The sequence below is a fragment of the Formica exsecta genome, unplaced genomic scaffold (assembly GCF_003651465.1).
Source record: "Formica exsecta isolate Colony F162 unplaced genomic scaffold, ASM365146v1 scaffold283, whole genome shotgun sequence".
Taxonomy (NCBI): domain Eukaryota; kingdom Metazoa; phylum Arthropoda; class Insecta; order Hymenoptera; family Formicidae; genus Formica; species Formica exsecta.
Window position 1 is genome coordinate 175,636 of NW_021850093.1, and position 14,753 is coordinate 190,388.

The 14,753-nt window shown below is 33.3% G+C and overlaps 1 pseudogene; it reads left to right on the top strand.

The window, feature by feature from the left end:
- Positions 1-11,414, top strand: part of LOC115237264 — a 13,152-nt pseudogene extending 1,738 nt beyond the window's left edge.
- The last annotated feature ends 3,339 nt before the right edge of the window (positions 11,415-14,753 follow it).

Consider the following 14,753-nt stretch of genomic DNA (forward strand, 5'->3'; position numbering starts at 1 on the left):
ACAAAAATTCTTAGATTTTTTAAATAATATTTTAAATGCGACAACCTACAAATCTGTAGTAAAAAAATCTTTGTGCTGTTTTCTGCAAAAATGTTTAAAAACAGTAATCCAAGAACCAGTAAATATAAAATATATCATAGATATATGAAAAAAATATTCGATATATATTTTGAATTAGTTATGAGCTAATCACGAGTAGAAAATTTCAAAAACAGCGCGATTTATATGTCTTTTTAAATATATTTAGGGGTTTCAATGTTCAGCATATTTATTTCCTTTTTTGTGCCAATATGGCCGCGTATTCTTGATATTGTTCTGCCCATGAATGAATCTCGATCACGTTCTACACTATTACATCTGACCCAGTACTTTGTCGATCAGGAAAAGTATTATTATTTAATTGTCTTGCACATGAACGCAGCCATGTGTATAGGGGGAACTGCAATTATAGGAACAGGAACAATGCTCATAGCATACCTCAAACATGCTTGCGGAATGTTTACAATTGCCAGGTAAAAAAAATACAATTTATAATATTTTTTTAGAAATTTTTTTTAATGTAAGTAAAATCTTTTTTATCATTCTCCAAACAAAAAATAGAGAAAGTTTATCTATACATTATAAGATAAATATTATTTATAGTTACCGCATCGAGCAAGCAATGACAATTAATAATTTACAAAATAGCTTCCAGAATGAGATTGCAATTTATAAGGGAATAATTTGTGCAGTGGACGTTCATTGCAAAGCTATAGAGTTGGTATATTTATCCGATAATACAATATTTGCTAATAATATACGTAACAATATTTTCTTGTTCTTAAAGGTTCTGCAAATCTTTAATATCTAGCGTTGAGGGATTATTTTTTATTTTAATAGGATTTAATGTGATTTGCTTGAGTCTCAACCTTTTTGAAGTAAGTTTTTAAACATATCTGATGGCTTGTTGCAACATATATTTTAATTCAAAAAATTTGTTAATAAAGAAATAATAAACAAGCTATGAAAATATTTGAGAATCTAAATTCTAAATTGGACTGTTTAATTTTAATATGCATATATATAAAGAATATTGATTGTTGTTTTAGATGTATCAAACTCTATCGTATGGAGATAATAAAGAAGAATTTTTATTACATTTTGTAATTGTAATCGTAATTCTTTTATATATGTTCTTAGCTAATTATGCCGGACAAGAAATTATAGATCACAATAATCATATATTTTATACCGCGTAAGAAACAATTTTATATATTATGTTTACAATTTTACAACACTTTCTATAAAATAAAAATATAAAGTTAAAATTCGAAAAACCTATACATCTAATTGTAAGATTACTGACACACTTCTCAAATTATCGATTTCTTGTCTGGTCATTTGTTCCTAGATACAATGTTCGCTGGTATGTAGCACCGTTACACATACAGAAACAGATATTATTTATATTACAAAGGAGCACCAAAGCTGTTAGTTTAAATGTGGGTGGAATAGTAAAAAGTAGGTAAGTTAAATATCAATGATACGTTAAATATCAACCCAGAGTATTAATTAACAAAAATAAATTTAATTAATTAATTAACTAAATAAAGTTATTGAAAACATATAATGTTATACACATTTATGTTATATACATATAATGTCTGTTTTTCTTCTTTTTAATCGTAATGTTGCTTACATAACATGAGCAGAGAGAAAAAGATTGGTTGACGAACAAACGATCTTTCAATATGCACTACCCAAAAACTATTGCACATAACGCAACAAAAAAATTATGGAAGACTCAGAAAGGTTGGTATTATCTATTTCCAGTATTGATTGAGAGAAAATTTCATTAATATGTCTTTAAAAAAATCAGTCTCGGAACTTTTTGAACGCACCGGGTATCTTTCGTATTTAAAGCGAAACAAGTGTTCGTGTGTTTAATGAGAAGAAGGCAAAACGAAAAAAACGTGAAAATAACTGAAAAAATAGATCTAACGTTAAATCACATTTTAATCTATTTCTAATAATTATAAATGAAATAAGTTTTTTTTTTTAGATAGTGAAAAACCCCAAAAATTACCAAAGCAAAGCAAGGTCCCATCCACACAACAATTGTGGGGTAGACCATGCTTTGCTTTGTAAAGTATATGCGTGGACACAGTAGGTTCCCCCTCCCCTACGGGGGGCTCCACTTCCGGAAGATATAACCTAATTTTTGGGTCTCCCCCAACTAAAAATAGTTATTTATATTTCTTTCTAAACATTAAAAGTCGGTAAAAAAATTTGCAGCCCAATTGCAGGTGGAGCCGTGATTCTGAATAATTACCATTATTATGTTATGACAATATATTAGTATTAGTAATATTATTATTACATAGAGGATGTTAATTTGAAAACTATCAACCGGAATATCTTAAGAGAACTAGTAAAGATATTAGGGTTTTGGGAATATATAGGATAAGAGGGACATCGGATTACAGTATAACTGTCAAGTGATGAGTCAACCCCTACACGCCCTCTACCCTCAACTTTAAAATTTCAAATGGCATTATTCCCTTTCTGATACTCAAATTAAAGGTCTCAACGAGTACCTTTCACCAGCACGAAAAAAATTCAAATCGATTGATTTGTTTTCGAATGATACCGGTTTGATTGGAAAAGTTATTTCTTAAAGCTGTAAATAAGATATATTTTATTTAATTTGTTTTTGTTCTTTTAAAGTATTGTTATTAGAATAAAGGAGTAGAAACAACTTTTATGGAAAAATTACACAAAAAATTACATTTGTCCATTAATTTAGATAAAGTTCCGAAAAGTACTTACCCCCGATTTTTTTTAAATTCAGTATTCTTACGTATTTTGACGCGCTGATTACGAATAACATAGTGAAAATTGGTGACTACTTGATTTTCATGGTAAAAACCATGAAAAACCCATAAGGATTATAGTTTTTTACGTTTATCTTAATAAATACAAAAAATCATGATAAATGTTTTAGACAAAAGTTTTAGATCTCACAGAGATAAACATTTTAGGTTCTATACATTTTCACCGTACGAATAACAGTTTTCGAGGAAGTCAAAGTTAAACATATATCTCAAACCAATTGCTGTATAGGTGAAACTACAAAGGCTGACAGTACTGCGTAGAAGTCCCAATACATAACCTCGCTTTGCGTGGAAAGTTGCAAACCCATGTAGAACCTCGCTTCGCGTGGAAAAGTGTATGCGTAGAAACAGTGGGTTCCGCCACCCTGCGGGGGGCTCCACTACCAAAAAACTAGACAAATAGGTTTGCGTGGAACCTCGCTTTGCGTGGAAGGTTGCAAACCCATGTGGAACCTCGCTTCGCGTGGAAAAGTGTATGCGTAGAAACAGTGGGTTCCGCCCCCTGGGAGGGCACCACTACCAAAAAACTAGACAAATAGGTTTGCGTGGAACCTTGCTTTGCGTGGAAAGTTGCAAACTCATGTGGAATCGTATATGTACTGCAAAGTACATGCTTATTGTTAGATGGGAGGACAGATATAAGATTTAGAGTCGATCGTTTTTGTCGAAAACTATCACTCGTACGGTAAAAATGAATAGAAATACGTAAAAATACTGAGTTTCAAAAAAAGCGGGGATAAGTACTTTTCGGAACTACACCCGTTGTTTCTACAACGTCTTTACAATAACTAATACTTTACAATAACTAATACTTTATAATAACAAATACTTTATAAAAACAAGCAAAAATTGAATAATGTCTTATAATGTAAATGTCTCATTTACAGCTTTAATAAATCCGGGATTCATAATCTGTTCTTACCCATACAGCACAGAACATTGCAGCAACATTTGCAACATTGCCGCAATGTTGCTACAATGTTGCAATGTTGCTGCAATGTTGTTACAACGTTCTGTGCTGTATGGGTATATTTAAGATCGCCTTAAGTGTGGTCTTGGGTCGTCTTAAGATCCCATTTAACCAATGAAATGGCTGCATAGCATCTTAAGCCCATACGCCCCCCTACGGGGGGGCTCCACTATCAACAAACTAGACACATTGGTTTGCGTTGAACCTCGCTTCGCGTGGAAAGTTGTAAGCCCATGTGGAACCTCACTTCGCATTAAAAAGTGTATGCATAAAACAGTGGGTTCCTAAAAACAAGCAAAAATTGAATAATGTCTTATAATGTAAATGTCTCATTTACAGCTTTAATAAATCCGGGATTCATAATCTGTTCTTACCCATACAGCACAGAACATTGCAGCAACATTTGCAACATTGCCGCAATGTTGCTACAATGTTGCAATGTTGCTGCAATGTTGTTACAACGTTCTGTGCTGTATGGGTATATTTAAGATCGCCTTAAGTGTGGTCTTGGGTCGTCTTAAGATCCCATTTAACCAATGAAATGGCTGCATAGCATCTTAAGCCCATACTTGAGATGATCTTAAATATAAGAACGAACTATGAATATCGGAGAAACTAAGAAATAACAACTTTTTTGATCAAACCGGTATCATCCGAAAAAAAATCAATAGAGTTGAATTTTTCTTGTGTAGGTGAAAAGTATTCATTGAGACCTTTAATATGAGATATCAGAAAAGGGGTAGTGCCATTTGAAATTTTAAAGTTGGTGATAGGGGGCGTGTGGAGGATGACTCATCCCTTATTGACAGTTATATTGCGATTCAATGTCCTTCTTGCTATCCTATATTCTCCCCAAACCGTGTTTTAATATCTTTACTAGTTCCCAAGATATTCTAGCTAATAGTTTTCAATTTGAAATTTTGTATAAAGGTGAGCCACGCAATTGGAGCGAGAAAAAAATTAAATTAAAATTTTAATATAACAATTTTTTTATTTTTCTAACAAAAATGTACAATTATACTTTTTCGGTGTAATATATTGCACTTACGAAAAAAATGAGTCAATAAAGGTAAATAGACAATAAAAAAATAGTCAATAAAAAAATTGTTATACTAACTTTTGCCTGTACCATTACTTTCTATCTCCAATCGCGTAGCCTACCTTGTATACAACCAGGTATCATATTCTTTCTGAAATATAAAATATAATACAAAAAGTATATTAAGAATATGAAAAAGCAAATACAAATATATTTGCTAAATTTTATTTTAATTATTACTAAAAATAAAATAACTTAAAAAAAAACATAAAGCTGTGCAATTGGTTTTGTTGGAAGAATATTTGACAGAGAAATGGTTAAATAATTAAGAAATTTTAAATGTCTAACACATCATAACAACATTCAGAATAATTGACGAAATACCAATTTATACGATTACCATAGACATAATATATCTAGACCGAGCGTTTGCCTTTATTTAAGGAGTGAGGGTAAAGATGCACGTAGAAAAGGACATACTCTATTTCGTGCCTCTTGCGTTCTATATGTCATATAGTCGTGTATTAGTCAGTTGAATAATTTCAAGATTTTCTTAATTTTCAACATGCATTTGCACGAATTTATCAATTTGACATAAAATTTTGATTCTTTGTGGAATTTTTTGTGTGAGAAGAAAGTTGTTCGTGGCGAAATAATGTGTCCAAGATGTGAAAATATATTAGTACTATTTTAGTTAATAACTTTTTAATAAAAAACGAGCGACGGCTAAAACCTTCTGAAGGTCACTCAGGAGGGTGATCTTGACAACATATGTCAAGGTCAAGGTCATCGGGGCTGCATCCCCTAAACGTAATTCATTTCTTCTTATTTTTCTGCCATATTGTTCACATATTCTCAATTATGCCTAATAAATAAATAAATATAGTATAAATATAATAAACATAAATATAATAAATTATTATGCCTAAACTTATGTAATAAATCGATATTTCAGAGAATTATAAAATAACAAATTGCATGACAATTTTTTTTTAACATGCTTAGTAATGTGCAATGCATTTGTTGTTTTTTTCCGGTAAAAGTGACGTTTAGGGGATGCAGCCCCGATGACCTTGACCTTGACATATGTTGTCAAGGTCACCCTCCTGAGTGACCTTCAGAAGGTTTTAGCCATCGCTTGTTTTTTATTAAAAAGTTATTAACTAAAATATTATTTATTGAATGTGTGGAATAAATAAATACATGAATGGACAGAGGAATTTTAAAGATAGAGAGAAATGTCAAGGTCAAGGTCATCGGGGCTGCATCCCCTAAACGTCACTTTTACCTTTTTAATTATTTCGTTGATTAAAAAAAATATTTTTCAATAATCATACTGAAAATGTGCAGCCATTTGTATAAGAGGAACTGCATTTATAGGAACGTTGCTTATTGTATATCTCAAACATGCTTGCAGAATGTTTAGAATCGCTAGATAAGAAAATGCAGAAATATTTTATATTGTGAGCAATATCTCGTTTGTCGTTTCAAACAAAAGAAAGATGATGTAAACAATTATAACAAAAGTATTATTTATAACTAATGCATTGAGCAAGCAATGGCAATAATTTTTTTACAAAATAGCCAGAAGAGTGAAATTATGATTTATAAAAAACTAATTATAGATAGTCATCGAAAAGCTATAAAATTGGTATATAATATGATATAATAACGACATCAATAAAAGAGTGATATAAAAATAAAACTAATTGTAAGATTTTTTCGATCTTTATTTAAGTTCTTCCCCAAAGATTAGCAACTAATTAAGAATAAAGAATTAATTGTCAATCTTTGATTGAGAAGACCCTGAGCAAAGACTGAAACTAATTCCGCTTAAACATACGTGTAATTAACGACTTGTATATTTTCAATTAGAAAATGGTTGTAACTGAAAAATTACGATATTGTAAAGATTTTAAGTGTCGCTGATGTATACTAATAATATTCTTTGTTTTTTTCAAGGTTCGCCGTATATTTGATATCCAATTTTGAGAGATCATTCTTCGACTTTGTTGCTTTAACAGCAGAGACTGTGTTGATGAGTCTGAGTTTTTTTTTAAGTGTGTTTTATATGTATAAAAATGTCTAAATGAATAAAATAATAATATAAAATATATTTGATCAATATAATATGATTAATAATTTGGTTATTATAATATAATTATATGATTATTGGGTAAATATCTATAAAAGGTGACACCTCATCCATTTTTTCATTTTGCTAAATGTTATAAACAATAAATTTCCGAATAACTTTAACTTAACAACTATGTGGGGTCGCATGCAGTTTCCGGAATATATCACTTTAAAGTATCCCAAGACCGTTTTATACATACACTTTTTAATGCGGAGTGAGGTTCCACATGAGTTTACAACTTTTCACGCGGAGCAAGGTTCAACGCAAATCAATGTGTCTAGTTCTTTGATAGTAGAGCCCCCCCCATAGGGGGAGCGGAACTTACTGTGTCCATGCATACACTTTTTAAAGCAAAGTGAGATTCTACATAGGTTGTACATGAGTTGAATCTCGCTTTGCGTGAAAAGTTGTAAATCCATGTGGAATTTCACTTCTCATTAAAAAGTATATGCGTGGAGGCAGTATGTTCTGCCCCCCTACGGGGGGGCTCCACTATCAACAAACTAGACACATTGGTTTGCGTTGAACCTCGCTTCGCGTGGAAAGTTGTAAGCCCATGTGGAACCTCACTTCGCATTAAAAAGTGTATGCATAAAACAGTGGGTTCCGCCCCCCCCCCCTACGGGGAAGAGGCTCCACTTCCGGAAGAAATAACCCAACCCAAACCTATTTCTAATTTAATTTCTCTCTAGCTTTAAAATATAAGCTTGGTAATTCATGCCGACTGCCATATAAACAACAATAGTGAGTAACATACTAAGTAAGAATATCAAAAGAAATCAAAACAAATCAGTGTTTGGGAATGTAATGAATGTTTGTATATAACACGTATCTATATCACCAGTCTCAATATGTCATATAGTCGTGTATTAGTCAGTTGAATAATTTCAAGATTTTCTTGTCAAAATCACTATCCTAATATTCTCCAAAAGGTTTTAAGCGTCGCTCGTTGATTATTAAAAAGTTATTAACAAAAGAATTTCCACAAAATATGTAATTTTCAAACACTATGTATATTTAAAAATGGTATTCTTAGCAGATTCATTTATTTATGTAGAAAAATCGAACGCGCGGGCGGAGGAGGAGCTCCGTCCCACCCCTCGCAACCCTATTCTAGAAAGAAACTAACCTAATTTAACCCATGTCTGAGGTGTGAATTTTTATTTTAAGTAATAATAGTAATACTCGGACGGGGGGAAAGTTGGGGGTCGCTGGGAATAACACGTGTAATCGTTACTCGCCAAGGAAGTGAGGAAGAGAGGTATCGAAGAAGAAGGAGAGAGACAGAAAGGGAATGAGCAAGAAGGGCAGAGTGAGGCACACACGCGGGAATAAAGGGAGAGTTGGCGAGTGAAGGAACGGTAAAAGAGAAGAGTGTAAAGTTGGAGTAGTTGGAGGTTAGGTTGATGGGGGAGAGAGAGAGAAAGGGAGAAGAGCGAGAGAAAGGGGATCACATGGTAAGTGATGGAAAGGTAACAGAGAGTAGAAGGAAAGTCGGTAAGGAAGAGGACAGAGCGGATAAGGAAGAGTAGTAGTTGACGTAGAAGACTCAAGGGAGGGCGCCAGAGGATCGAGATGGATCGAGCATGTCGTAGATCAATACGGAAACAAGAGCTAAAAAAAGGAAGAGTGATGCAATGGAAGCTAGATTAGGTGAAAGGTAGCGGATAGAAAAGCAGGAAAGGATAAAATGCGTTAGAAACTGAAGGAGTAAAAGTGTGAGTGAGGAAAAGGCGAGAAGAGGAGAAGAGAGCGAAGGGAGAGGAAAGACGGAAGGAAGAAGAACGTGGAGAACATGGAGAAGTGGATGAAGGAACTAGTGGAGGAAGTATGGGAAATAAGGAGAGAGCTAAGACTATGGAGAGAAGAGAGAGAGAAGAGAGAGAAAGAGGAAGGAGAGAAGAGGGTAAAAGAACAACAGCGACGACAGAGGAGGAAAGCGAAGAGGACAGGGAAGAGGGGAGAAAAGAAGATAAAGGACCGCACAAAGGAGAGAGAGAAGAGACAAGAAGAGTAAGAGAGGCGACAAAGGAGGAAAACGAAGAGGAAAAGGAAGAGGGGAGAGGTGTCCTTTTCTACGTGCATCTTTACCCCCACTCCTCAACACTTGGTCTAGATATATTATGTCTATGACGATTACTTTTCTAAAATAATTCTTACATATTATGCGTTTGTAATTCATTTCTTCTTATTTTTCTGCCATATTGTTCACATATTCTCAATTATGCCTAATAAATAAATAAATATAGTATAAATATAATAAACATAAATATAATAAAGCGAAGAGGACAGGGAAGAGGGGAGAAAAGAAGATAAAGGACCGCACAAAGGAGAGAGAGAAGAGACAAGAAGAGTAAGAGAGGCGACAAAGGAGGAAAACGAAGAGGAAAAGGAAGAGGGGAGAGAGGAAATAAAGGAGACATGCAGAGAAGAAAGAAGAGAGGAAGGGGAGAGGAAGGAGAGAAAGGGAAAAGGAGATAAGGAGGAGGTAGGAGGTAGTGAGGAGAACGAAGGGGAGAAGAGGACAAGGAGGAGGGGGGGGGGGGGAGAGAGAGGAGAAAAAGAGAGGAAGGGAAGAGGAGTAGAGCAAGGTGAGGAAGGAAAAGCCGGGGATCAGGAGGGAAGAGAGGGGCATAGAAGAGATGAGAAGAGAAAAGAGGGAGACAAGGAGCGAGAAAAGAAAGAGAAGGAGAAGAAACATGGTATGGAGAGGAGTCAAAGGAGAAAAGCCAGAGGAGAGAAGGGAGAAAATTGAGGGCATGATGGAAAAGGTACTGGGAAAAAGAGCTAAGATAAGAGAGGTGGCAGAGAGAGTTGAAGAAGGAGGAAAGATGGTGCTGATAGTGGAGATGGAGGATGAAGAGGACAGGAAGGAGCTGCTAGAGAAAGAATACGAGATAAAGACAATGTGGGGAGTAGGAGTGGACGAGGATCTCACTATGGAAGAGAGGAAGCTGAGATGGAGACTCTTAGAGAAGGCAGAGGAGGAAAGAAGAAAGGGAAGGAGTGCGGTGGTGGATAACATGCGGTGGAGGATCTGGGTAAATGGGAAGGAATGGAAGTGGGACGAGGAGAGGAAGGTTTGGTGGGAAAAGAGAAAGGGTTAAGAACAAGCGGGGTAAAAGGGAGGAGATGAGACAAGGAGAGAAAGATGGAGAGAATAAGTGCTTTGCAAAAGATAGTAACCCCATAGGGGAATCAATAAAGAATTTATTTATCTATCTAGTAATACTCGGACATGGATTGGATTAGGTTAGTTCTTTTTGGGGGGGGGAGGATGCAAGGGGAAAAGCTCCGTCCCTCCTCCGCTCAGCGTTCGATTTTTCTACACATAAATAAATAAACCTGCTAAGAATATATTTTATAAAATATAAATGGTGTCCGAAAATTACATATAGTTCGTGAAAATTCTTTTGTTAATAACTTTTTAATAAACATCAAGCGATGCTTAAAACATTTTGGAAGATACTGAGGACAGTGATCTTGACAACTAATGTTAAAGTTAAGGTTATTGGGTCCATTTTTGTAAAGTTTTACCATCATATAAACCTTCAATATTTTAAAGTAATATATCTCGGAAACTACATATGCGACTCCTATAGTTGTTCAAAGTTACTCAAAAATTCACCCTTTATAATATACAATATATCAAAATGAAAAAAATAGGTGAGAGATGTCATCTTTTATAGATATTTACCGATTGTTGGGGAATATATGAATAATATATACATATTTCATAACATTCTGAATTTTTAATGAGTGTATGTCCGAAAATAAAAAAAATAAGATATTACATAATAGAGTTATAAAAATTGAAAATTTAATTATAAATTCTAAATTTTAAATTAAATAAAAAAAGTCATGATTATACATTTAAAACATGTATACACAATTTATACATATTCATAAAACATTAATATCAGCCATGCTATTTTAGATCTTTCGGATTTTATCGCTTCAAGACAACAACAACAACAAAATTTGCTATACCTTTTCATTGTAACTGTAATGCCTTTATATGATACATTTGTAAATTATGAACGCATTTTCTTATTTATTATCTAATCGTTTGTTCGTAGATATAACATTCGTTGGTACGTAGCACTGTTACATATATAAAAGTTAATACTATTTTTGTTACAAAAAGATAGCAAATCTTTCAGTCTGAATGTCGGTGGATTGTTTGTAGAATCCTTGAAAACATTTGCTTTGCGTGTATTAAAAATTATACCATACATTTTGATATAGAATAGACAATATGGCATGTATTGCACAATCAAAATAAAAGAGAACAACTATTTATTGCAGTTAACGAATGCACCAATATCTTACTTCACTGTCATATACTATACCCAGCAACTCAGTGTATCGTCTAATATGTTGAAATAAAAAGTCTAAAGCTATATATTGCAATAAACGAGTATATCTAGTATATTTCGAAAATAAAAAATAGTAGTAAGTGTAAGACCACAAATGTCCAGTTTTTCATCTGCAATTAATTGAGTCTCATCTCCAGTTAATAATCAGAACAAATAATTTAGAATATATACTGTTTTTTTAAATGTTAACAATCCTGATTTTCTTTTTAAATTATGTTACCTATGTAAGCAAAAAGAAAAAAATTAATACTCTTTTAAATAAATAGTTTAATAATATTTATATTGCGAGAATAAATATTTTTTTTGCACGCATTGCATATATAAAAAACAACAACAGCGAAATGTCGATAATTGATGAATAAAATAATGATTTCAGAAACATATAAATCCCCGCCATGTTAGAGAATAGTGAGGATATGTTGTTGGAAAAAAAACATCACACACACACATTAATTAAAGACATAAGATATTACTTCAAAAATGGATAATACCACGGAAGATATAACAGATAAGCATAATATATTCTTAATGGCAACTGTACTGGTAATTATGCATATTAAGGTCCCACCCCCGCAGGATAGTGATGTTGACATATGTTGTCAAGGTCATGCCCCTGATCAACATGCCGAAGGTTTTAGCCGGCGGTTGTTGTTTATTCAAAAGTTATTAACAAATAAAGTTTGAGAAGTATGACACGTAATTTTCGAACAGCATGTATAAAAGAATAGTGAGTTTGACCTTGACATAACGAAAGTCGTGTTGTAAAGTATATGCGTGAACGCAGTGGGTTCCGCCTCCCCTACGGGGGTCTCCACTTTCGGAAGATATAACCTAACTCAAACCTATTTGATTTAAAACTAAAATTTGATTTGGGTTAGGTTATATCCCCGGAAGTGGTCCCGCTCCGTAGAGGGGGGGGACTAAAATTTCTTTGTCCTGATTGGTCAAATTTCAATCTTCGATCTTCAATCTCAATCTTCAATGCGTAGTCTGATACGGGCTATACGGGCTTTACGCGCGCGATCGGAGGCTCGGCCGTCGAGCCTCGAGCGGTAGTGGGGGGACCGTAGGCGTCGCTTCACATATCGGCCCGAAAAGGGCAACTATCTCCGAGCACTGATTTAAACAGATAAACCTGTCACTGATAATACGGAATATATTTATTGGGTAAAATTAAAAATATGTGCACATTGTGTTATTTTAACCATTTTTTCAGTTGTTTTAATAATTTAACATTTGTGTTCAATTAACACAACAGCGATATGTTAAATTAACACATGAATGTGTTAAATATTTAACACAAAAATTTTAACCGGCGTATTTTTTAACAAGAAAACACAAATTTTCGAATAAAGTACCAAATCTGAATTTTATGTTACTGAACGTTATTATGTGCAAGAAATTAGCGTCAAGTTAGAAACTACATGTAGTAATGCTTACTTTACTGATAATATTCTCATGGCTGCCGTGATAGCGCGTAAAGACGATCAATCCCACTGCCTTCAAAGAACAAACGTACCTGACGAATGCTCGAGCTAGAATGAGGCACGTAAAAATGCGACGCGGAGGAAGAAGGCGACTGTGCTTGCACGAACTTGAACTAAGAATTCATATTGCCTAAGTACCTTTATGTGAGAAATAAATAACCGTCAAATTTTTCTTCACTGTCAAATCGATAGTTAAATAATTTCCTATCCCTTCCTAAGCAAAGATAAAAAATTACGAATATTTTTACCGTTCGCGATCTCATGCTAATATTTTGTATTGTATTGTCATACATTTATATATTAAAAGTATTTACGTTACAATTTACGATACAAGAGGAACAAAATATTCAAAAAAGAACTTGAGAATGCGGGGATAGTTGAAATTTTGCTAATTTTTTCATGGTCAGACGCGTCTCGATTCTCATCAAAAAATGATATGCATCGTGAAACAGCATTTTAAGCTCAATCGTGTTCTTTTACTTGCAATTGGCTTATGGCCTTATCACCAATCATTATTCGTCCGATTTCAGCGAATCTTGCTTATTGGTATTCTGATAAGTTGTGCTGTATTTCAGGTATGCCAATACTCTTTCAATTGCATTATGATGTATCTAATAGGCCATTATATGTTTAAATTTAATTATTAAATAATATATAGTCTAAATAAAATAATAATATATTTAATTTTTAACAATACGAAATGCTATAAAAATGTTGTATTATAAACGTTTTATATATGATTATAATCATTTCGTTATGTAATCATGAACCGAAAAGTAACTGACTGTTTCAAACTAGTAATCAAATAAAACATAAAATATATTTTAATCAATATATTGATTGCAGTTCACAGTGTTTTTGACTTCAGAATGTATACTTGGCTTTGTTATCAAAATTCTCTCTTCCGTATTATTTTTTATAATATTTATGATTAAATACAACTCGTTTTGGATTAATTCTCAAGCCGTGAGTTACACCATTATTAGATTTGTTTAAAATACAATTAATTTAATTCAAACATAAAAAATAGCAAGTAAGAGCCAGCGCTGGAGTTGGTGCGCATACTATATTTAACTTAGATTAGACGATTATCGATTTACGACATTACAAATTAACGAACGTTTCGGTCCTTTTTTGGACATAACAATGTATTTAGACAATAACCGCATTATTTATGATTGGTACCATAAGGAGACATTTTCTGGCAGATATTTGAATTTTCTTTCTCAACATCCACTTTGTCAGAAAAGGGGCACGGTTATTGGTCTCTTAGATAGAGCATTTTTACTGTCTCATCCCAAGTTTCACTTAAAAAACATCAACCTTATTATACAGCTTCTGCTTAATAATTCCTATCTTTTGCGTTTTATTTTCCAAACTATATCCATCACCGGCTCAAATTGTTAAACAATTCAAAATATGAAAAAATGAATACTAATACAGAGGACCAACCTAAGACTGTTTATTTTACAATTCCGTATATTCCTTCCATATCTAAACGGTTTATTGATATCATTAAAGACCTAGATGTTAAATTATCTTATTTCAGTCTCAATAAACTGCATAAATATATAAAAACACAGAAAGACATCACCCCAAAATCTCTTTGCAAGAATGTTGTATATAAGATTAATTGACGAAAAGGATTTCTGAACACCGGAATCATATAAATCGCAACACCACGGTTCATTCAGTTGTTACCGATCATAGGACAAATTTTAACCATAACTTTAACTGGGAGGAGGTGGAAATATTAGATAGCAATCCGTTTCTCCAAAAACGGTTGTTGTCAGAGATGATTTTCATAAAAAGACAACATATCTTGGTGATGTCTAAACAACCATTATTATTGCGATACAATTGATTAT